Here is a 24,061-nt window from a genome sequence, read left to right as displayed (position 1 = left end):
AGCCTCTTACCTGTCTACTTAGGATTCCAGCATCTGCAGTTTTTTTTGTCTCTAACCTTGAGCCACCAGCTGCCCTATTATATTCCTGATCCCCCACAAACCCTACTGGCCACCCTAGAGGTTAGCAGAATTCAACCTCAGTTTCTCTGTCCTCAGATACTGCCTGACCCACTGTCACCTTCCAGCACTCTGCTTTAGGGTCGACTGAGAGACTGCAAATGATAAACTAATAATCTAATTAGTTTTTCTTTGTGAAATGCACAAATCAATTTGCAAATAAAATTCAAACCTGTTCCCAAGACTGCTGACAACACCAGAAGTAAGAAATGTAACCCCTGCATGACCTGGTACCAGCAACTGACCTAGTCAGGATATGCCAAATTAACTGGTGCTCGGTATGATAAGGGGAATCAGATAGCTCAGTTGGATAGGTGGCCTGTAAGTGGATCAACCCATCATCATCAGTAAATCTGCTAGCAGCCTTTCAGGCAATGCATTCCAGATCACTAATCACTGCTTAATGTTTACTTAAACTGCAGTTGACTCTTGTGTCAGTCATCCTGAATCTCTCTCTTCCGGTTACCAACCCTCACCACTGTCACTCCTTATTTAATATACATTGCAGTGTATAAGTCTACCCCATTTTCTCAGGCCCGGGCTAAGCAGATAAATTACCCCACTGACACCCTTTTTTTCCCAGTGGACAAACACATGATTTTATCTACATTAACATTAGGAATCAGCTCCAATTTTTCAACTCAAAACTATTTCATTACATTATTATATTCATCAATGTAGAGTCATAGGGATGTACAGCATGGAAACAGACCCTTTGGTCCAACCCGTCCATGCTGACCAGATATCACAACCCAATCTAGTCCCACCTGCCAAACCCGGCCCATATCCCTCCAAACCCTTCCTATTCATATACCCATCCATATTGTTATGTTACTCTACACCCACAGAAATATGGTGGGTTTCCTTTGAACTGCCATCTGAAACGGCCTAACAGACTATTTAGTTAAGGATGAGCAATAGCTGCAAATGCCTACCTCCCACAAACAAATTAAAAAACTCCCAGCAAATGGGGTTAAGTAGGCAATGCAAGATGGACAATGATCAGAAACAGATCCTCTGGTGAAAAGAACTAAGTACAAAGGTGGTTTCGAGCTAAAGAGTGGGTGTTTGCCCATTCATTAGATAACTGCTGCAGTAAGTGAACTTGGCAATCAAGAAAAGGTTGTACAGGAATGGAAGGAGGGGAAAGGAAAGTGAACTCAAGGCCACGAGGACAGAAACAAGCCACTGGCCTGATCTTGAGAGACATGTAGTAAAATCGGGTCTCAAAAATCATCAGGAAAATTTTTCTACTGCCAGAAATATGTATTTAAGTTTTCAGCAAAACATTTAGAGGATAAACATTTTGAATTTACTTTCAAATAGACAAAATAGCTGAATCCATTGGTGGCACAACATCCTCAAGGATTTCTTTAAAACGCTGGTATAGCACATCAAAGAAGCATCACCAAGAGCATGTCAAACTGTCTCAATGTTATTTTATGAAAGCAGTTTTGCTGTGAACCTCCCCCTTTCCATTCTGACATCCGTTGACTGTGAAATTGCTACTTCCATTAATCAAAAAGGTTTTCAGTTTCTTAAACTAGAAAACAGCTTGCCGCCCCAAATCATGCAATGTTATTCCAATGCAACACCACAGCAGCCTGCACCTGACATTACTGCATCTCATTCCCTTGCACACGGTAATTTTGTCTTCCCATTTTCATTCAAACCAATTTCAAGTACCAGTTGGAAATCAGAAATGCCACAATGTTTCCAAGATGTCAATCCACAGTGATGCACGTGAAGCACAACATGAACAGAATCATAGTTCAATCAGATGCCAGACAGATCTCAAATCTACTCTGCGCAAAGAAGACCTTCAAGAAAATCAATTAACAAATAAAGTTAAAAAAACACATAAAAAAGGTGCTAAGTCGGAGATACTTGCAACCGAGTACTGCTGAAGCTGTCATGGTATCGTGTCTGTGCTGTAAATCATTTCATCACCGTGGAAACCAGCAAAAATATAACAAGCAGGTAAAGCTAAAATAAATAAATGGCTCGCCAGTACAATTGAAAGAGAGTGGGCCCTCTATTATCCATTCCTTTTTCATTTAATCCCCTAGTTTTTCACCAGGGGAGAAGTCCCTGGCTTGGAGTAGTGTGTTTGGCCCAAGTGCATTTAAGTTTAAAGTGGGAGAACAGGGGGAGCAGGGATTGTTGTGATTAGGATCGCCTGGGTACAGCATCATCTGAGTGACAGCACTTTGACTCTATTTTATCGAAGGCAGTGCTTATAGTTGGCTTGCCGGAGTGCAGACCCGTCTGTTCTGAAGGAGAGGTCGCTACAAAGAGGTCTGAAACAAGTGTTTGGTCTTTCACTTGGATATTATGAAACAAGTTAGTATAACACCACAGGTGATGACAATTTGGCCATCATATATAAGTGGTCTCTTCAAAAGAACTATTCAATCAGTCTCAATTCTCTCGTATTCCTGCAAATTCCTCCCCTCAAATTCATAACTAACTCCCTTTTGAGAGTCATTAATTGTGTTTCGCTTCTCTTTGGTGATCTATAAGTTGATGCCAGCGGTTTCTCTATTATTCTGTGAATCAAGTACTCTTAACAGTATCTTTGGTCAGTATGGTTATTCTCCACCTTTTCTCATTCCTGTAATGATGCTGACTCCCAAATGCTGAATTTTCAGTAAAATTACAACTCAAGAGGGCAACTAATACTTTGATCAAAGTAAAAATCTGAGAAATCAGGAGTGGATTATGAAATTCTTCTTCTGGTTGGCAAGATTAGGATTTGTCATCCTGTATCTCAGGAGTCAGTAGCAAACCGGGATATTCTGTGATGATTATCATTAACAAGGCCCATTTGTCCTCAAGGTGGTGGGAAGTCAACTGTTGCAGTCGGCCCAATGAGGATAGCTCCACAGTGCTATTCAGTGGGACATTTCAGCTCCTTGACTTACTGATAATGAAGGAATAAATCCAACAATGTGTGCTGATATCAGGGTGGCGTTTGTACTAACATGGAATTTGGTGGTACTGGGTTTCCACACATCTGTTGCCCTTGTGAGTTGCTTGTATATGCCTTGGCTTCACCTCACCTATCAGCCAACAAGCAACCAAATATTTTGCTATTTTAAATAACTTAATCAAAGTTTTATTCAACAAATAACAAGTTCATTCTACTATCTTTTGTTCTCATTGAAGACTTTTTGGTTCTGTGCTATAATGATAGCCCTCTGGGCGTACTCTAGCATTTTATATCTCCCATTACATGAGGACACCGTAACCAAACACTGCATTCCAGAAGACATCAAGTCAAGTGCATTTTCCCCCCCATATTGGATCATTCGAGCAGCAATTGTAATGCTTCATCAGGCTTTACTGTTTCCTGACAGCACTGTTGATGAATCTGAAGAAAATCGCGAACTTTAATAGCTAATTGTTACTGACAATATCACTGTATTTGTTTCTAGTGGAAATGAGCCAACCTTATCGGAGTGAATTATTAAACAATTGCGCTACTTCTGGAAATGTTTTCTACAAGAAAAGCTTGTGCTCCCTCCTGAATGGGTGACTTATTAATGCAAATACTTAGGTTCAAAATCTCTATAGCCTGGCAGTCGGTAAAAAGAAACCTCTGATACAGTGGTAGTTCACCTACCTCTGAGCTGGGAGGCCCAGATTCAAGACCCACCTGTTCCAGAGGTGTGTAGTAACAATTCTGAATAGGTCGATTAGAAAAATATCCTAAAGGCAGAACAGGCTGACTGTTTAAAATGTGTATCTAATGTCTTTCAGAAAGATTTTCACCTTGAAGGTACTAGAATGTGTCTTTCTAACATATGGAAATTGTTGTTGTTGACACTGGAATTCAAGCATTCCATCTTCAGACGGAAGAAAAATATGTGTTGTTAAGAACTGAGACTATCAAGGATAATTCCTGGACTTAAAGCAACTTTGTGAAGCAGAATGAGACTGTCTTGAAAACGATAAGAAGTAATTTTGATCACATCTTGAAAATATCAAGAGGCATGAATAAGTCTCAAGGCTAAATGAACAACTCTACTCTGTAAATGCAACCTAAAAGCTCCAAAGAGGTTCAATAAAGATAAATGTTTGCTCGACACTATGTCAATTCCTTTGGAGGCTGCCAATGGGTTATTAAGGTATTATCAAGTTACATCCCAATACCCATGGTCTGTTAGATACATCACAAGTAAACTTCAGTGATCCTTCTGCAAAAATCTACTTGTCAACACTGAGGATAAATCAGCAATCGGCACATGTACTCCAGTAAATGAGATCTGGAAAGCTGCTCAACAGAATAACTTTCCAAACAAGGAGGTTACATCAAACCAGAGACGGTCTGATGTTAGCCTTTCAGTTGAGACCAATACATAAAACAAAAGACCAAAGAAACCGATTATGGGCCTTTTATGGAACTATTGATGAATTAATTCTCTAACTCTTTTGGGTAACTGGCCAGTCCACATCGTTAAGTGGATCAACACAAACTGCTTCCTAACAGAACCGTCCAGACAAAGGAGCCTCTGACATGTAGATATGGGTTAATTGTAAAATGCAGACTAATCCCACAGTAATTGAGCTGAATCAGGTGGAAATGTAAGAAAAACAGGAAACATGAGCTTCAAAAAGGTCCGAGTACAATCAACACTATTTTATTCTCCCGCAACCTTGGGACAGATCACAAAACGCAACTTTTACAAAATGCATTTGAAACATTTTGAGAATCTTTTTTAAAAAAAGACAGTTACTTAAGAATGAAAAAAGGAGCTGAAGGTAAAACCAGTGAAACAATGAGAACCAGCTTTCTACATGAGGTGAATGTTTGATCTCCATCTAGCCATTGAGAGAACGGAGGCAAGGCAGAAAACCAAGGACAAGTACTGGGATGTGTTCTAACATCCAGTTGACTTGAGATTGTTACTCAATGTTTTAAATGTTACATCTGCAAGGTTGCATCTGTCTTCAATCACTTGTTGAATGGATAACATGGATCCAACATTGTGTGAGAGAAAGAAAGAGGCAGAGAAATTAGTTACAGACCATGGGTATTGGGATGTATGTTTGTAACTTGATAATACCAATATGGAATATTTTACAACAGTTCAATACAATCCAAGCAGTGAAAGCTCTACTGCTCTCAGCTCTAGCCGAAGACAATTGAAATTTGGATAATTAAAGTCCCAGAGGACCACAAGACTGCTTTCTTAGTGGTTCAGTCACAGAATCCCTTTAGCCGAACAAGTCCACACCAACCCTCTGAAGAGTAACCCATTCCCCAACCCTAATACTCTACATTTATCTCTGACTAATACACTTAACCTACACATCCCTGAACGCTATGGACAATTTAGCACAGCCAATTCACCTAGCCTGCACATCTTTGGACTGTGGGAAGAAACCGGAGCACCCACAGGAAATCCACACAGACATAAGTGTAAACTCCATACGGGCTGTGGTGCGAGATTGGAATCGAACCCGGGTCCCTGGCGGGGGTGATAGTTTACTGAAGGACCCGGGGGAAGGGGGGAGATAAGGAGCACCTGCCAGAGTGTGTTTTGTTGGATGGGGATGGTGGGGTGGGGGTGGGGGGTTGTTGTCCAACTTGAAAACAAATTGCAGATGGGAGGTTACCCCTATCCCTTTCTCAGCCAAGGCCTGACAAAGGACCGTTTCCAATCGAATGTGTCGAGTCTAGATGCCCTTTCATCAGAGCTGACATGAGGTGAATAGAGGACAGCATTTATGCAATGGTGTGGAGGGTAGAGTACTGAGGGAGAAAGGATGCTGCAAGTGTAGATTAAGTGTTGGGAATGTCAGAACAATGGGGTGTGTAGCTGCCAGGCTGGAAAGAACAAATAGTCCCACTGGACCGACTGAAGGGGAGAGAAGACCCTTTCCAATTGGCCTTCAACCCCTTCTGTCAGTCTAAAAATTGCTTTTTAAGTGTCATCAATTTCTCTGTTAAGGGTCTCAAATGAGGGAAGGAGAGTCCAAACTTGGCCGCGTCCATTGTCCGTGTAAGACTGCCCTTGTCACCTGACTACACGCAAAACTAGTCACCGTAGCTTCCAAGTTCACTTGGACTCAACACTCTGAGTTTATTTTTCTGAGTTAAAGCGATGTTAGAACTTGAAACTTTTACAAAGTATCCAAATTCCACAATGTTTTCACCTGAAGACTTGTCAGCATCACATACACAAATTTAATCAAAATAATCCTTATTGCCAAGTGCTGAAGCGGGTACCTCACTGTTTCCAGAGCTCCAAATTGCTTGTCAGATGCAAAATGCAAAAATGATCCCTGTCTCCCAAAAGCTTTCATTTCCAAAACAGTTCAACTTCAAATGACAATGATTTATGAGACCCAACGTTGTTTACCAATTTGACTACAATCCCCTTAGGTTCAGACACATCTTCTTTCACTACTCGCAACACTTTTTATCATTAAATCCACAGGCTTTCAAACATCTATCTTATGCAAGGAATTCAGATACCAACAGAGGAAACAATAGTTATAAATACTTTATTGATTTAAATCGCAGCACAAATCATTCAAAGTCAGAGCAAAAAGGTAGCAACTCTGTTGGTGTTTGAGAACCATTAGCTAAATCAGAATAAATATGTGCTTAGTGGGATGCTTTGATGGTTCATTTTGTGAACACATTTCAAAATGGGCATTTGATTCAATGAGATCAAAACAGTCTTCGATACAAACCTTAATTTGCAATATTCACCACTTTAAACTGGGGCAACAATGATAATTCTCTAAGTCAGTCACAAGATGAGCATTTCTGCACTTCATCCAAGCACACCGAACTGAAAAGTATATCGGTCTGGACTCTTGGTTAAAGAGGGTGTTAGGAAATTCTCCATATACAAATAGTCTGCTGTGTTAGATCCCTCAAGTGGACAAGCAGGAGGCTGGGAGAACACAGGAAGCCAGGCAGCATCAGGAGGTGGAGAAGTCAATGTTTCAAGTGTAACCTTTCTTCAGGACTGGGGTTAGGGGAAGTCGGAGGTGCAGGTGACGGAGGAGGGGTGAGGGTCAGAACGCTGAGGTAGTGATAGGTGAACACAGATGCGAGTACAACCTGGTTTGTCAATGGGAGCGATGAATCTGGTTGGTAGCTGGAAGGAAGGGAGGAGGCAGATTGGAGAGGGAATCGGGGATGGGAAGGGAGGTTATTTGAAATTGGAGAACTCAATATTGTGTTTTCCGGGCTATAGGCTGCCCAGGCAGAAGGTGAGGTGTTGATCCTCTAATTTGCAGTCTGATTCGTTGTGGCAATGGAGGACACGGAGTGGGTACGGGAATTGAAATGGGCAGTGACTGGGAACTCTAATTCAGAGGCCAAACGGTCTGTCCTCTGTGCCCGGTACGGTGTGGAGCTCTTCTTCCAATGCTTCTGTTCCTTCTTCTTTGACAAAGACCCTCCGATGACCCCTTCTTCTGCCTCCAACTTTCCTCTTTCTCTTGGACTCCCCCACCAGGCCTCTTATCCACCCTAGACCTCTGCATTGTTGACTGCCGACGCGACATCGGCACCTTGATTTCTCCACCCCAGTTCAACTTCACCTCTTCCGAACATGCAGCGCTCCACTCACTCCGCACCAATTCCTGCTTCACCATCAAACCCGCTGACAAAGGCGGGGCAGTGCAAGTCTGGATGACGGACCTCTGTATCACAGAAGCTGAACACCAGCTCTCCAACAGTGTCCTACCTCCCCCATAACTACGACCCCACCACGGTCCACCAGGCCACTAACACCCACATGGTTCATGACCTCACTGCTCCCGGTGATTTCCCCTCCACCGCCTCCGATCTCATAGCCCCCCAAGCCTACACCGCTCAGTTCTACCTGTTCCCTAAGATCCACAAACCGAACTACCCCAGCTGACACATCGTTTTCGCAAGCTGCCGCCCCACCAAACTAATTTCTTTCTACCTCGACTCCATTCTCTGCCCCATGGTCCAGACACTTCCCATCAACATCTGAGACACTATGCTCTCCACCTCTTTGGAAACTTCCAGTTCCATGACCCCAGCGCTTTACTTTCATAATGGACATGCAGTCCTTAAACACAACCATACCCGACAAAGATGGCCTTCAGGCCCTCAGCTTGTTCCTCTCCAACAGACCCATGCAGTCGCCCTCCACCAACACCGGCCTCCACCTTTCCAAACTGATTGCCATCCTCAATAACTTTCCTTTAACTTCTCCCATTTCCTCCGAATCCAGGGGGGTGCCATGGGCATGTGGATGGGCCCCAGCTACTCCTGCCTCTGTTGGCCATGTCGAACAGTCCCTCTGCAGTACCTATACAGGCACTGTGCCCCGAGACTTCCGCTGTTACATCAAGGACTGCAATGGTGCAGCATCCTGCATCTAGGCTCAAGTGGAGCAGGTCATCAACTTCACCCACAACCTCCACCCCACCCTCAAATTGACTTGGTCCATCTTGAACACCTCCCTCCCCTTCCTTGACCTCTCTGTTTCCATTTCTGCCAACAGTTTGCAGACTGACATTTACTATGAACCCACAGACTCTATTGACTACCTGGACTATACCACTCCCACCCCATATTCTGCACAAACTCCATCCCATTTTCCCAATTCCTCAGTCTCCATTGCTTCTACTCAAATGATGAGACATTGCACTCCCAAGCATCCCAGATGTCCACCTATTTTAAACAATATGCCTTTCCCAACTTTGTCATCCAGACAGCCCTCCACTGCACCACCTCCATTCCCTCCTGCTCTAAAACTGCCCCCTCCAAGCATAATAAAGACAGTCCCCCTAGGCCTCACTTTCCACCTTACCAGTCTCTGCATCCGACATATCATCCTCAAACACTTCTGTCAACTCCAACTAGACCCCACCACCAAGAACATCTTCCGCTCCCTACCCTTCTCCGCCTTCCACAAGGACTGCGCCCTTCGTCCCTCCTTGCTTTGTCCCACTCCCCCCACCAATCCCCCTGAATCCCCAGGTACCTTCCCCTGTAACCAGAAAAGATGTAAAACCTGCTGGTACACCACCCCTCTCACCTCCATGCAGGGCCCCAAACAGTCCTTCCAGGTGGGACAGAGGTTCACCTGCCTCTCCTCCGAACTAGCCTACAGCATTCAGTGCTCCCAGATGTGTCTTCTCTACATTGGGGAGACCAAAAGAAAACTTAGGGAATGGTTCACCAAGCATCTCAGCTAGGTCCATAAGTGCAAGCCTGACCTCCCGGTCACCGCCCATTTCAACTCCTCTCCTCACTTCGGCATGTCCATTCTTGGACTCCTCCACTGCCACAGTGAATCAGAATGCATCAGACCCTTCCATCAGGCTACCAACCGGATTCATCCCTCCCAACGACCAATCAGCTTGTACCCACTACATGTATTCACCTATCATTATCTCACCATTCACCCCTTTTCCCATCCAAAACCCTCCCCCATCCCCTTTATCTATAACTCTCTGTACACCCATCCCCAAAGTCCTGAAGAAGGGTTATACATGAAACATCGACTTCTCCACCTCTTGATGCTGCCTGGCTTGCTGTGTTCTTCCAGCCTCCTGCAGATCTATTTTGGATTCTGGCATCAGAAGGGTGTTTTTGTCCATATCTAATGCTGCGTCTCTCAGTCAGTAAATCAGCCTTATCTTTAAGGGGCATGCTCATGATACCATCACTGTATCAAGGCATGTGAGCAGTGCGTATGAAAGATTTCATATTCTATATTATCCCAGGATTACCTGAAGCATTACACTCTAGTAGAAGCACAGTGATGTGTCTGAGGAATGTGATGTCTGTATACAGTGATTACTTGCAACAGATGTCTGTCATATTCTTCAATACCATGACATTCACGTTGAGCATGTTAAGTCATGGGAAGGATGTGAATATTGCCTCAGGCAAAATATTCTGCTGGTGGCAACTATGAGCATTTATCATTAGGCTGTTTGAGAGAGGTACTGAGAAGCTGCAATAAATGATGAAGATCTCAGAACAAAACTGTTCCTGAAAAAAAGATACTGCACTGAGGCAAGACATGGTCAGGATCCAGCGTGAGAACGTTGGTGAGAGGAAACTTGCTATTTCCTGTAGGACTCTAAATCAGAACATCTGTTCTTTCAGATGTCAATATAATATTTTGAAAGTGTGCCATAATTAATTTTAACTTTAATTCAGATAAACCATTACTGTACACTGTGAAACCTATGAGTTAAACAAACATCAATCCAGGGTGGCCTAACAGTCCCTGGAAACTTCTGATGTTATTTTGACTCTGCGCATATTTTACTGAAGAAAAGTACTGTGGAGCCTCAAATTATCCACTATACTGAATGTTGAACTTTACACGAAATATTATCTAAAAGTATTGCTAACCAGTAAGCAGCAGAAAGTTTTAACACATTTCAATATATTGGCAGATTCTGCGACTCGTACCAAAGGTACATGTTAATGTGTAACATGTTTGAAAACCATGCTATACTGTTACTTCTTTCGTACTTGGTTATGGGTATGTAACTAAACAAAAGCATTTAATTAATTTTGATAGCTGGATGGCAATTTATTACCACGTGATATAGGAACTGCTTAGTTCAACTGTAAGGTGACAGAAACTAGACTTAAATAAACATATGAACCCAGCTAGGTGAACTGCACTTGCGAAACTAACACCAAGATACCAAGATCGTTTTAGTCCCGTAACACAATTCGCACACCCCCACCCCATTCACCTTTGACTTGCAAAAAAAAACAGCTGCATACGCTGTGCTCAAATGTTGGTGAGCACACTTCACAGGATTTTCTTGCGACACGTACAGCTTGAGATTCATACTGTAGGTAAAAGTGAAGTCTCAATGAGTATTTTCACTGTCGATTTTATAGGAAGGTCTCTTTTGTGACAAACGAATTTGTCCCTGGGCTTTGTCACACCTCACAGGATACATATAACCACTCTGCAGAAGCGTGTAAGGACGTCAAAAGAACTCTCTCAGTTTCCTCTTCAACATTCATCTCTTAAACAGTGACAAAATGAATAAGTCATTATGTAACTGGTGTAACAAATCAAAGAACTGCAGATGCTGGAAATCTGAATAAGAAATAAAAATTGCTGGAGAAACTCTGCAGGTCTGGCAGCATCTGTGGAGAGAAAGCAGAGTTAATGGTTTAGGTCCAGTGACCTGACTGCAGAACTAGCAGAACCAAGAGTTTCTGCAGAAATTTTTTGCTTTTGATTGTGTAACTTGTGTATGTGGGATCTTACTACACTTATTTGACTGCAATATTTGCATATAACTTTAAAAAGATACTTAACGAGCTGCAAACTACTTTGGAAAGTCTTGAAGGAGCAAACTGCTAGAGAAACACAAATCTTTCTTTCTGTACGGAAATATTATAATTTTTGAGGTATGATGAAAACCTATTCTGCACAAAGTCATGAAAAATCAAAGACATTGAGAAATATTCTTATTCTTGACAAGTTAACATTTGTGACTGCTTCCATGATAATATTTTAGATATGTGCATACATTTGAATGTTTTCAACTAATTATTCTCATCAAAAATCTGGAGTGTCAAAGTATTTCAAAGTTAAATGCGTGACTAATAACATTAGAACTCCCATATTTCGTTTTGAAAACACACATGCAAGCCAATGGGTAGTTCTATTTTGAAGATTCATCATAAACTCATCCTTAACCTTAGTTAGGTCTAATACCAGTGCTTGGTATATGTCCAACTTGAAAATGAAAACACACAAGAAACCGAAAATGCTGGAGAAACTCAACATGTGAGTAGCCATGTGGCATAATCAAAATGGAGGGCAGAGGTCACGCTCTGACCTTGTTACAACTTAATGTCAAGTCCTAGAGGCTCTGGAGTGCCCAAGTGTAAATATAGTGCTCTTCCTCCAGCTTGTGTGGAGCTTAGCTGAAACATGAGCAAGCCAAAGATGGAAATGTTAGCATGGGAGCAAGATGGTTTGTTAAAATGACAAACAACTTGGAAGGCTGGGGCCACTCTTATGGATAATAATGGAGGGTTTTTTCCTTGCTTGAGTGTTTATATTGCTTCAAAATATCATGGACCCAAAGCCACTACAATGGCATCAGCACTTCACCCAGGTTGACAAGTTCTGAGTTTGTGCTGTACTGTTAATGAATTTTAACCATTTGCTTTTTGTTTTTGCGCTGATGGCGTGAGCTTGCTGTGCACTACAATAGTAAGCATGCTTCAAAAAGTAGAAATTCTAAAGTAACATGTGATGTCCTGAGGTTGAAAAAGGAGCGATATAAATGCAAGTTCTTTTTTCTCTGGTCAACGAGTGCTTTAAATCATTAAGTAGAAAGTGACAGTGATAAGTGAGAATAAGAATATTTCTCAATGCCTTTGTTATAGCTAAGCTGGATTTGCAACATTCACCAGAACTTCCAGATAGGAACTTGGCTTACTGCCTCATCTCAAAATCACAACACTGTATGAGGTCATGTGTGATCTCAAAACAATCAAAATGCTGTAGGTAAATAAATTAAGTACTGGATAATTATTTGGCAGAAAATGTAACTGAGAGAGTAAATTGGGTCCGTTACTTTAACAGGCACCATGTTCAGGCAGATGACTACAATGATTTCTCCCAACCCTCGATGTTGCTTTGCCGCTGCAATATTTTGGGTGACAATAACTGTACAGCAGCCACTTGAGGTGAATAAACATCATCGTATTTGAAGAGCAGTTAATTCTTTATAGACTCCATCTGAAACGCCTTCTTTTCTCTTCAGGAACCCAAGTTCAGATCCATAGAACATTACAGCGCAGTACAGGCCCTTCAGCCCTCGATGTTGCACCGACCTGTGAAACCAATCTGAAGCCCATCTAACCCACACCATTCCATTTTCATCCATATGCTTATTCAATAACCATATCCAGGGATTACGGTTTCCTGCTCTTGCAGTCTCAAAAAGGGCCAAGTTTAAGGGGTTGTTTCTGACCGATTGGCACAGAAAAGCATTTTCATTCATTACTTCAGGGTAAAGAATAAACAAAAGACTTGAGATTCAGGCACATTTCATACTGAATCCTTACAGTGAAGAAAAGCTGCTCAGCTCATTATGGCTATGCCAACTCTCCAAAACAGTAATATGCATAGTGTCATTTCCTCACCTTCTCCCCATAACCCTACACACTGCTGCTGCTCAGAGGGCAAGCCAGTCATGAGAATTTTGATATCATTGCACTGACACATGAGGCTTGGGGCGGGAGCTTCAATCCAGGAGGTGGTGAGGTTGGCGGAGGGAAGACAACTTAATTGAGTGGGATGTTAGTGTATCAGAACATCAATCCTTCCCCATTTCTGCCTAAATTAAGATTGGACAGGAAGACTGAAGCTCAACCTCCCATCCTGATGCCCATTAAAGCCATTAAGTGGTTAATGAATTAACACTTTATGGCCCTTTCACAGCGAATATGCAAACGCCTCAGTTCCAGGGGGACAAAATAAAAGACTGTTTTACTTTGTAGTAACCCAGGGTGAGCTACCACTCTCATGCATGTTCCCCCTCGGCTGCACAATTCAGAGACTCGACACTGGGTGACAGCGTGACAGACCAGAGCCGTACCTTGGCCTTGTTTCCAAAAAGCTTCCCTTTTCCAGTGACCTTCAAGTTCAGAGACCTCTTTCATGCTGACAGAGCGCTCACCTGTCAGACTGACCCTCTCAGTCTCAGCTGTGCTTCCAGCAGTGGCCGCAGCCTCTTCCAGGGTGCTGCTGACTGCAGGATCCACTGGCTTCTCATTAGCTTGCAGGTCTCCTGGGACTTGACATCCAATATTACCTCCAAGCTGCCTGACTGAAGGATAATCAGGTGGATAGCCCCCTTACGAGTGGATGTGCGCGTTTCGAGCAACTGAACAAGACACTCGACCAACGTACAAGACACTGCATTGTTAGAGTGAGATGAAGGTGAGGTGTTAGCATGCAGATAGTTTGGGCTTCTATAGTTACTCTTAGCGCAAACCAACTGTGCCAGCAAGAAAGCCTAAAACACAGGAACAGTAAGTATTATGTTAGACCTGTGCTTAGAACATGTCCATTAACTCAATCAAATCCATCAGGAACTAAGGTGATATAACACCAGTGGAATAGTCACCCGTATAGCTGGAGAAAGTATTTCATGTCTTTGATTAAAATCACTATCTAAACCTTTCCCTGCATCCAATCCAGTTTATCTCTGAACTTGGAATACCTGACAGCAAAGTATTTGCTCGAAATAGAAAAATTCTCTAAGGCTGCCACTGACTCTCCAGATATCGTTTGGCTTGAAACAATGTGAAAGCAAAATCACATCCAAACAACTATTTTACACATTTTCAGTGTTACAAATCACACAGAGTTGTGCTTTGTCACATGATTGTGCCAAATGAAGAAGTGGTCAAATGCGTTGTCAAGAATGTGATTCTCTAAGGCTCGTACGTCTTCCTAAGGTGACAAGGTTGCCCAAGGCAGCTCCCTTGAGCTTGCCAGCATCATTGCTGAACAGCTTCATGAGCATGGGCCTGTAGAAATAGGCCTCAGCACGGTCCAAAATGAGAAAGGTAAAGAAAATGCTCAAAGAGGACATATAATTACAGAAGGAAAAGAGAAACTGGTGCCATAACTCCACTTCTTACCTTTAACACATATTCTGGATCAAACTGGAAACTATATTTTGTGAAACTGCAGTGTTGCGATAAGGGTGACAATGAGGGGATTACCCAATGCTAATACTCATCCTACAACTTTGTCAGAATAGGTTAGTTCCAAGATTGCTCAAGTTCTGCAAAAAGTAACCACAATAGTAAAAGGCAGATTTGAACAGACCACAAGAAACCATCTCTGCAGCCACCAACCAACCCTGCCAGTAAGTATTACGATGCACTGAGGTAGGATTGGTTTCTTCAAAACCTAGAAGATAGAAAAATGAACAAGCATCATCATGACTAATCCTCTATCTTAACAGCACACTCCTGCACTCTCTCCCCCATAGCTTCTAGAAATCTATTTCTTAAATACATTCAGTGACTTCACAACCACAGCTTTCTGGGATAGACAATTTCACAGCTTCACTAACCTCTGCGTGAAAACATTTCTCCTCATCTCTAAATGGCCTACCACACATTAGAAATAAAGACCCTCTGCACCGGATTGGGCCTGAATCCAGGGCAACATCATCCCTGAATCCGGTCTGTCTAGCCCTGTCAGAACTTTATGTGTTTCAATGAGATCACCACTCATTCTTCTGTCGTCCAGTAAATACAGGTCCAGGTGACCGCAATATGATAAACCTGCCGCCTCAGGAATTAGCTAGGTGAAACTTACTGTTCGCTCATGATGACAAGTATATCAGTAGTCAGGTAAGGAGACCAAACTTGCGCACAATACTTCAGATAGGATCACATCAAGGCCCTCTACAGCAGCAGGAAGACTTTGTTTCTTCCGTACCAAACTCTTTTGCAATGTAGGCCAACATATGCCATCAGTCTTCCTAAATATCTGTTGCTTTCAAACACAAGCATGCACAGTCACCCAGGTCCCTTTGTCCAGCAACACTTTCCAATCTATCACTATTTAAATAATACACTGCTATCCTACCAAAGTGGACAACATTACATTTATCCACATTATACTTCATTTAGTTTGTACTTGCTCACTCACTTAACTTGTTTACGTCATCCTGAAGTCTCATCCACTCATGCCCCCACCTAGTTTTCTTTTGTCACGAACCTTGCTAAGATTATACTATACTTACTTACCTAAGCCATTGACATACACTGTGAATAGCTAGAACTCAAAAACTGGTCATTGCAGTATCCCACTTGTCACTACTTTCTCCCCTGAAAATGACATATTTATTCCTACTGTGTCATTTTACATGCTTTGACTTTGCTCAATAAATATGACTTAAGTATGACTTCGGTAAAAACTTTCTGAAAATCCAAATCCTGCACATCCATTGGTTCTCCCCCACTATTTTATTATTTACGCCCTCAAAAAAAACTCCAGTACCTTTGTCAAAGGTAGTTTCTCTTTGATAAATCCACACTGACTTTGTGTAATACCTCCAGCATCTTCCCTATTCCTGGTTTTGTCTCTCTCGCGTTTTTTAAACATTTGTCACCCAGCAGTCTGCCAGGATTATTCCAGAATCTACAGAGCTTTGGAACTTGATAAACCAACACATCAATTATTCTCATAGCAAACACTTTGAGTATCCTGGCGCATAGATTAGCAGGCCCTGAAAATTTATCAGCTTTCAGTCCAATTAATTTCTCCAGTACCTATTTGTAAATTGTAATGAATATTAATTTCCTTCAATCCCTCCTTTCCAAAAGACCCTTGCTTCGCTGCTACTTCTGAGATGTTTTCTGTGAAGATAGAACAAAAGCAGTTTTGTTTAAGTGCTCTGCCATTTCCTTGTTCTCAATCATCAATTTCGACTGTTAGGGGTTCTCATTTGTCTTTGCTAAGGTTTTATTTTAAGAAAGGTGGCATGGTGGCTTAGTGGTTAGCACTGCTGCCTCACATCGCCAGGGACCTGGGTTCGATTCCAGCTTTGGGCAACTGTCTGTGTGGAGTTTGCACATTGTCACTGTGCAGGTTAGGTGAATTTGCCATGCTAAATTGCCCATAGTATAGTTTAGGTGCATTAGTGAGGGTAAATGTAGAGGGGTAGGGGAATGGGTCTAGGAGGGTTACTCTTCAGAGGGTCATTGTGGAATTATTGGGCCAAATGGCCTGTTTCCACACAGTAGGGTTTCTATAATCAAAGCACATTAAAAAGCTTCCAGAAGCCTATTTTTCCTATCTTAGTCAGTCTCTTGGCTCTCACATGCTAAATTATTAACTTGTTACTTTTTGTTACTTTTTCTAGCAACTTCACCTTGCTTATTTTTCGATCTACTACTATCCTAATTTCTGATAAACATAATAGATCACTTTTCCCTGTTGTGCTCTTTACATCTAAAGGGAATGTGTAACTACTGTAATGCAAACAACTGCTCCTTAAATGTTAACCGTCACCTAGCCACAGGTGTACCTTCTAATGAAGTTCCTTAGTTAGTGGAGCCAACTCACCTCACATTCCTTTGTAAATCGACTTTGCTTAGATTTAGGAATGATTTCAGATGGACTTCACTTTCTATCCCAATGAAGACATTTATCAAGTTATGGCTATGATTTCCAGCAAGTTTATCAATTTATAACAAGGTTATTAAATCAACTGCTTCTCATTTCACAAAATCAAATATAGGATACCCTGTCCTAGAACTGACCCCTCAAGGTGCTGGTCTGACATTCCATCTCATACAAACACCAGGAATTAATCTGCCCAGGAATTAATCTGCCACAGTATTACTACTCATCTGATTTGCCCAGTGTGTGTAGGTTAATATCATCTACAATTACTATAGCGCCTTTGTTTCATGCATTCCAAAGTTCCTGTTTAATGTCATCTCCTCCCTCACCCCCACTATTGTCTTGAGGTTCATAGGCAACAACTACTAATGTTTGTTGCTCCTCAATCTTCTTCACAGTAAGAGAATTTCAAAACAATTCTCTGGCAGGCAAGATCTTCCACACAAGTGCCCGATTTTTGAAAACATAATCCTCAGCAGGCAGACATCTTTTCTTGGATGTCAGTGTCTGAAAAGCTTGCTGTGTGCCACACATTACTGGAGACTCCAACGCTTCAAGTAACTTATTTTTCTGGCAGCTTGCTTGGACGTGATGTTCTAAACATTTCCAAACTCTGCAAGGCATCCAATTTAACAATCAAAACACGAGAACGTGGGGACAGTGAGGTGGGATTATGTGCGGATATTTCTAAGACCCTAAGTAATCCCCAACTCAAAAATGTGCACTGCTTCCTGTGTCACAATCTCAAAGCATCAAGGCAACATCGTTTTGCAGGCACACTGTCCCAATTTAAAAGTGTTAACACAAACAAATCATTCACGGTATCAAGAAGTGAACTTGATTAAAATAGATTGTGTCCAATGTAAGTAAGAGTTATATAAAACAGTAACGCTATTTCTCTCTCTCTCTCTCTCTCTCTACAGACACTGCCAGACCTGCTGAATTTTCTTGCCCACTATTTTTATTTGCGTCAAATTACTACCAACTACATTTAAAATCACTGGAATCCAGTGACAATCACAGTAACAGATAGGATACTGACCTCAGCAGATTCCCCAGTCTGTTGTCAGAACTAGATTTTGACATGGCTCCATTCTGCTCAATGCACTCTGATAGCTGCAGCTAAAAAGAAGTTGATTTCCTTACTATGTGCTGGGGGCCTTTCAGTTTTCAGCTGAGTGCTGAGCTGCTGCATGCACTAACATTACACACCATCAATGGCTCTTCTGTGCCACTGCATTGGAGTTCAAGCTGCCCCACTTCTCAACTCGGTACCAGCTACGGGTTCACACTTTGAACCTTTGTTGCGCCAAGCGTGATGTCAGTACGCAGACCTTTTCCTTCTGAGAGCAGAAACTTGGCAGAATGCAGTCGACCTCTGGCATCTCTTTGTAGCTACAATTCTCCAATAGCCATTCAACCACCTTTATGCTAAACAGCCCTTCTCCTTACTTGATCACAAAACACTCATACTTTCCAACAGAATTGTGGACCAGGGGACCAAACACTGAGGAATTACTGGAGTTTCTCTCCTTCTCAATATCTGGAGATTGAAGCTATTTATTGCTCCTTCGTTTGAGAATATCCAACCCAGAAAATTACAAGTTCAGGGCTCACCTAGCCTCTTAGCCTCAGCTCTGATTTGCTCAACCTTCAACTCCTCAAAGTGTATGAATACAGTTGAGGTACCAAATAGGTTGACAAAGTATGTTCAATCTTTGGCATTTATCCAGATTACCATTTCTAGTAATTTGTGTTATTTGCCCCCTTTACCAGTAAGTGGTATTTGCTAAAGTTTGTTTTGAGGTAGTATGCCGAGACTAATCCTCCTTTTGACTTGGCTTTATCTTTGACCTACCTAGGGAATAATGGTAGACGATACACCAACACAAGGGGGAAATGAGGACTGCAGATACTGGAGATCAGAGTAGAGAGTGTGGTGCTGGAAAAGTACAGCTGGTCAGACAGCATCAGAGGAGCAGGAGCCTGATGACGGGCCTATGCTCAAAACGTTGATTCTCTTGCTCCTCGGATGTGGCCTAACCAGCTGTGCTTTTCCAGCACCACACTCTGGATGCACCAATATAGACAAGCACCGTTCTTATTAACCAAGGAGATCGAAGTGCATGACAGCAACAAATACAGGAAGCAGTCAGAGATGCTGAAGTGTCATTTAGGCTCGAGATGTTAGCTTGCTCTCTCTAGTTGGATGCTGCCTGACCCACTGGGATTTCCAATAATTTTTGTTTCCAAAGCAGGTAGAGGTACTGTGCTCCCTTCAAAAGTTAGAATACAACTGCTCTCCGGGCACGACCTATGTGACATGGGTAGAACGGGCAGAACCAATGCAGTTTGAACATTAACCCTTTCAGAAGCATTGCCGTCTACAGCACAATCAATATTCAGCATGCAATACAAGCTTCCAAGGAACAGGGAGTGTAAGAGGAGGAAAAGTATTAATAAGACCTAGAAGTTGTGATACTGCAGGAACGCAATTTGAAAAATCAAATCCAATGCTGTTTGAATGAATTGCACTTACCTCTTAATACATCTCAAAAAGGCTTTGCTGCACTTCACGCCACAGCAACAAACAGCTTGGTTTGAAATACCGGCTGCTCCCGTCGCCTGGGGATGTCAGCTGCTGCTCCACTTGTCCCTCCTGTGTTTGGATCTTTGGGAGCATTGACACAGCCGGCATTTGGCAGCAGCAGCAATCCCTGCTGCACTCAGAATTACAATGCAATCCTTTATCTGAGCAGTTCCCCTATAGAAGCAGCACTGTCTGACTGAAACACTGCTGTCATTCAGCAGTAACTAAATAAAAATCACCTTTGTTTCCCTCAAAGATCGGACGCATACCAGAAGGAAGCATTTGACAAGCACAATAAGCCTCTCTTTCTTTGGCTGGTTCCATTGATTTAACATGTATATTGAGCATATATATATGTATATATAGTACTCTAAACTGATCTGCCCACTTGCTATAAGCATAAAATCAGACGTGTGAACTATCATCAAAAAATGTAAAACTATGGACTGCAAAACAAAAAAAAAAGCTGCCTGCAAATCGAAATTAAATCCCAAGGCTGCATGCAGTAAATAACAAAAGCAAGTTTCTTTCTTCACAACATGCAGAAGAAAATCAGACTCTCAAGAGTCATTACCAGCACTTCTCAAAGCTAGTTTGGGCTTTGGAAAGGTGTTCCCTCCCTATTGCGTGGTCCCTCATTGATGAGTGCAATCTTCCCAACTTTCAATTGGCAAGTTCTTCAGAGAAATTTCCAGGCTCATTTCCAAATTCTCTAGAATGCACGCAGTCATTTTCAATAGAAAATATTGGGTTTGACACAGCTCAGAAATGACACATGCAATTTTCAAAGCAGAATCCACCAAACCACAATAACTGAGAGCCAGGAAGCTAGGAAGCCAAATAGCTTTGTAACCATCACAGCCGAGAATTGTGATTTGCAAGCAAGCGTAATCTCTGAAATTATCAGGAACTTTTGTGAAGTGAAGTGAAAGTCGCCATAGTCCCAAAGGACCGCAGGCGTACCGAGACAGAGAGAGAGAGAGAGAGAATCTAAAAAACCACAAACGTTGGAAAACTGAAACACACAGAAATTATTGGGAAAACTCAGCAAGTCTGGCAGCATCTGTGAAGAGAAATCAGAGTTAACATTTCCAGATGAGTGGCCCTTCTTCAAAACGTTTGAAGGAGGGTCAATGGACCCAAAGCGTTAACACTGCTTTCTCTCTCTGCAGGTGCTGTCAGACCTGCTGAGTGTTCTCAGCAATTTCTGTCTTTGTTTGAGAGAGACACTGAAAGAGATGACTGGTGGTTGAGTTTACCCTGAGAGACGAGGGCTTTCATGATGACATCAGCCATTATAGGAATTGAACTATATGGTAGGAGACTTGCAAATACAAATTGAGGGAAGAGCAGAGCTTCAAACCAACCTGAAGTTCAATGTTCTGAAACAGCCCCACATGCGACTGAGCTCAGGATCTGTGGCATCCTGCTAAAGCAAAGCAACATGGATGCAGGAGGCAGAATTGCACTGATAAAAAAAAAAGACATGTTTTCTGACTTGCCTTCCAGATCTCCCTGCAAGGTGCAGTTGAAACATAGCAAACAGGAACATGAGTAGGTTATTCAGCTCTTCAAGCCTGTTCCACCATTCAATATGATCATGGCTTACCATCCAACTCCTGCTTCCTCTCCATACCATTTGATCTCTTTAGCTCTAACTAGGATATCTAACTCCTTCTTGAAATGATTAAATGTTTAGGCTTCAACCACTTTCTTTCACAGGCTCTCATCTCTCTGGGTGAAGAAATTTCTCATCTCCATCTGAGATGGCCTCCCCTGTCTCCTTCGACTGTGACCTCTGGTTATGGACTCCTTGGTCATTGGGACCATCCTTCCTGCAGTTACCTTGTCTAGTCCTGTTAAAGTTTTGTAGGTTTCTGTGAGATCCGCTTCAACCATCAAAACTCCAGTGAATGCAGTCCTAACCGATCCAATCTCTCTTCATACATCAATCCTGCCATCCCAGCAATCAGCCTGGGAAACATTCACTGCACTCACTCCATAGCCAGAATACTCTTCCTCAGATAAGGAGGCCAAAGCTGCATACAATGCACCAGGCCAGATGCGAGCTTACCAATGTCACAGCCGCAGCAAGACATCTCTGCTCCTGTACTCAAATTCTCTTCCTATTTACCATTTGCCTTCCTCACTGCAGGCTGCACTTTCTTGTTTGCTTTCACCAACTGGTGCATAAGGACACAGCTGTCATTGCATCCACCTCCACTTTCCCAGACCATCACCATTCAGATAAAAATCCGCCTTCCCATTTTGGCTATCAGAGTGCTTAACCTCACATTTATCTATTCTGTAGTTTGTCTGCCATGCATTTGGGCACACATTCAACTTGTCCAAATCAACTCTGCATCCTCCTCAAAACTCACCCGCCACACCAGCTTTGTGTTAACTTGGCGTATACTCAATCCTGGAGAAAAGTGTCCACAAATTTCCTGCATCAATTTGCCTGCATCAATTTGCACAGTGAGCTTCAAACGGATATCAAGAAGTGGAGTCAGCAGCACAGTATCAGAAAGACCCAGCTGCCAGCAGGAAGACCTGGACAGCACTGGGAGTTTCAGCGCGAATGCCATCTCCTAAAGCACACCCCCAATCCCCCTCATTCTCCTCTGCTTGGGCACCATTAGGCTGAATGTGAAAGCAAAGTGGGAGCCCTGTAAAAAATATCTTTCTGCTTTATTCGAACAACAACTCTGGGCAACCCCCCCCCACCCCCCCACCCCCCCACCCCCCATCCCAAGCATGCTTCTGTCAGCTGAGTTCAAGTTCAAACTGGGATTCCCATAAATTTAAAAGCGTAGGCTTTAATTGAGCAAACAATCACTGGATGCATAGCATTCATTGTAACTTGCCAGTGTTACCTAATGGTACTTAGCTATCACTACTTCAAAGATACAAAGACAAAAGTGCTGTTGCTAAGGTTTCGGAGACAGTTTTGAGCAAACATAATCTTTTCATGTTTAACTCAAATGGAACTGTGCATGATGTTAGCACTGTGAAATATTGGTCACACAAAAACATAGAATAAACTCTGAGAATTTTACAGTTTTCTACAATTTAAAGGCCCTGAAAATCAATATGGCAAACGATCCCTGAGTGACTTTCCAAGTACCTTGGCTAAGATGGCTGCCATGAAAAGGACATAGTCAAGAGTGTGGTGCTGGAAAAGCACAGCCAGTTAGGCAGCAACTGAAGAGCAGGAGAATGTACGTGTCAGGCATAAGCCCTTCGTCAGGAAGATTCTTGATGAAGGGCATATGCCTAAAACATCGAGTCTCCCGCTCCTCGGATGCTGCCTGACCGGCTGTGCTTTTCCAGACCACACTCTCGACTCTTATCTCCAGCATCTGCAGTCCTCATTTTCTCATAATGAGGACACAACCTGGTTTCCACTGATTTGGTTGGCCACTGATCAAGGGGATCACACAGTCTCAGTTCCTGAAAATGCCACGCTGTGTCATTAAACTTTGGTCACGTCAGAAAAGAAATTCAAGTGCAAGAAATTGAAGTTGGAGTGAGGGAGGAATGGGAGGCCTAAAATGATGAGAAAGAGAGAATGAAAGATGATTCTCAAACACTAGAATTCTGCTCATGAACATCAGTCGCGTGGTCCCACAGTTGGCTATATACTTTTGAAAAGAAATTACACAAATGAAGTAACATTACATGTCGTATATGGTACTCCTGTGATGTCATAAAATAATGAAGAACCAATGTGGAAGCATAAATGACGAGTCTCATTCCTTCAGGTTTTAGTTGTTTAAGCTTTTAAAAAAAAGTATATCATTAGCGAGTTTTGAGAAGGTTTGTAGCTCGAATTGAGGATCTGTCTGTACAAAATACCATAACAAACACTACATTGGACAAACAGGCAAAAAACTAGCCACCAGGATACATGAACACCAACTAGCCACAAGATGACATGACCCACTCTCACTAGTCTCCTTACATACAGATAGGGAAGGACATCACTTCGACTGGGACAACATATGCATCTTAGGGCAAGCCAAAAAGAGACACGCATGAGAACTCCTAGAAGCATGGCATTCCAACTGGAACTCGATCAACAAACACATCAAGTTAGACCCCATTTACCACTCACTGAGAAAAAGAACAGGAAATGACATCACCACAGGAAATCACATCACCAACCCAAAAAATAGACAGCAGGAATCATGTA

General features: G+C 42.4%; 1 protein-coding gene across 12 annotated transcripts in view; it reads right to left on the bottom strand.

The window, feature by feature from the left end:
* The window catches only part of LOC132818134 (alpha-(1,6)-fucosyltransferase), a 752,369-nt gene that overhangs the window by 312,666 nt on the left and 415,642 nt on the right, over positions 1 to 24,061 (bottom strand). Inside the window, exon 1 of one of the 12 annotated variants that reach the window (XM_060828869.1) lies at positions 19,816 to 19,835. The exons of the other annotated variants lie outside the window; for them this stretch is intronic. The gene's annotated coding sequence lies outside the window, so the exon portion shown is untranslated. Of the gene's footprint in view, positions 1 to 19,815; positions 19,836 to 24,061 lie in introns of those variants that run through there. 12 annotated transcript variants of the gene reach the window in all.

Source organism: Hemiscyllium ocellatum, chromosome 8 (genome assembly GCF_020745735.1).
Source record: "Hemiscyllium ocellatum isolate sHemOce1 chromosome 8, sHemOce1.pat.X.cur, whole genome shotgun sequence".
NCBI lineage: Eukaryota > Metazoa > Chordata > Chondrichthyes > Orectolobiformes > Hemiscylliidae > Hemiscyllium > Hemiscyllium ocellatum.
The sequence above is the reverse complement of the archived record's forward strand: the minus strand, read 5'-3'. Positions and strand labels throughout refer to the sequence as shown.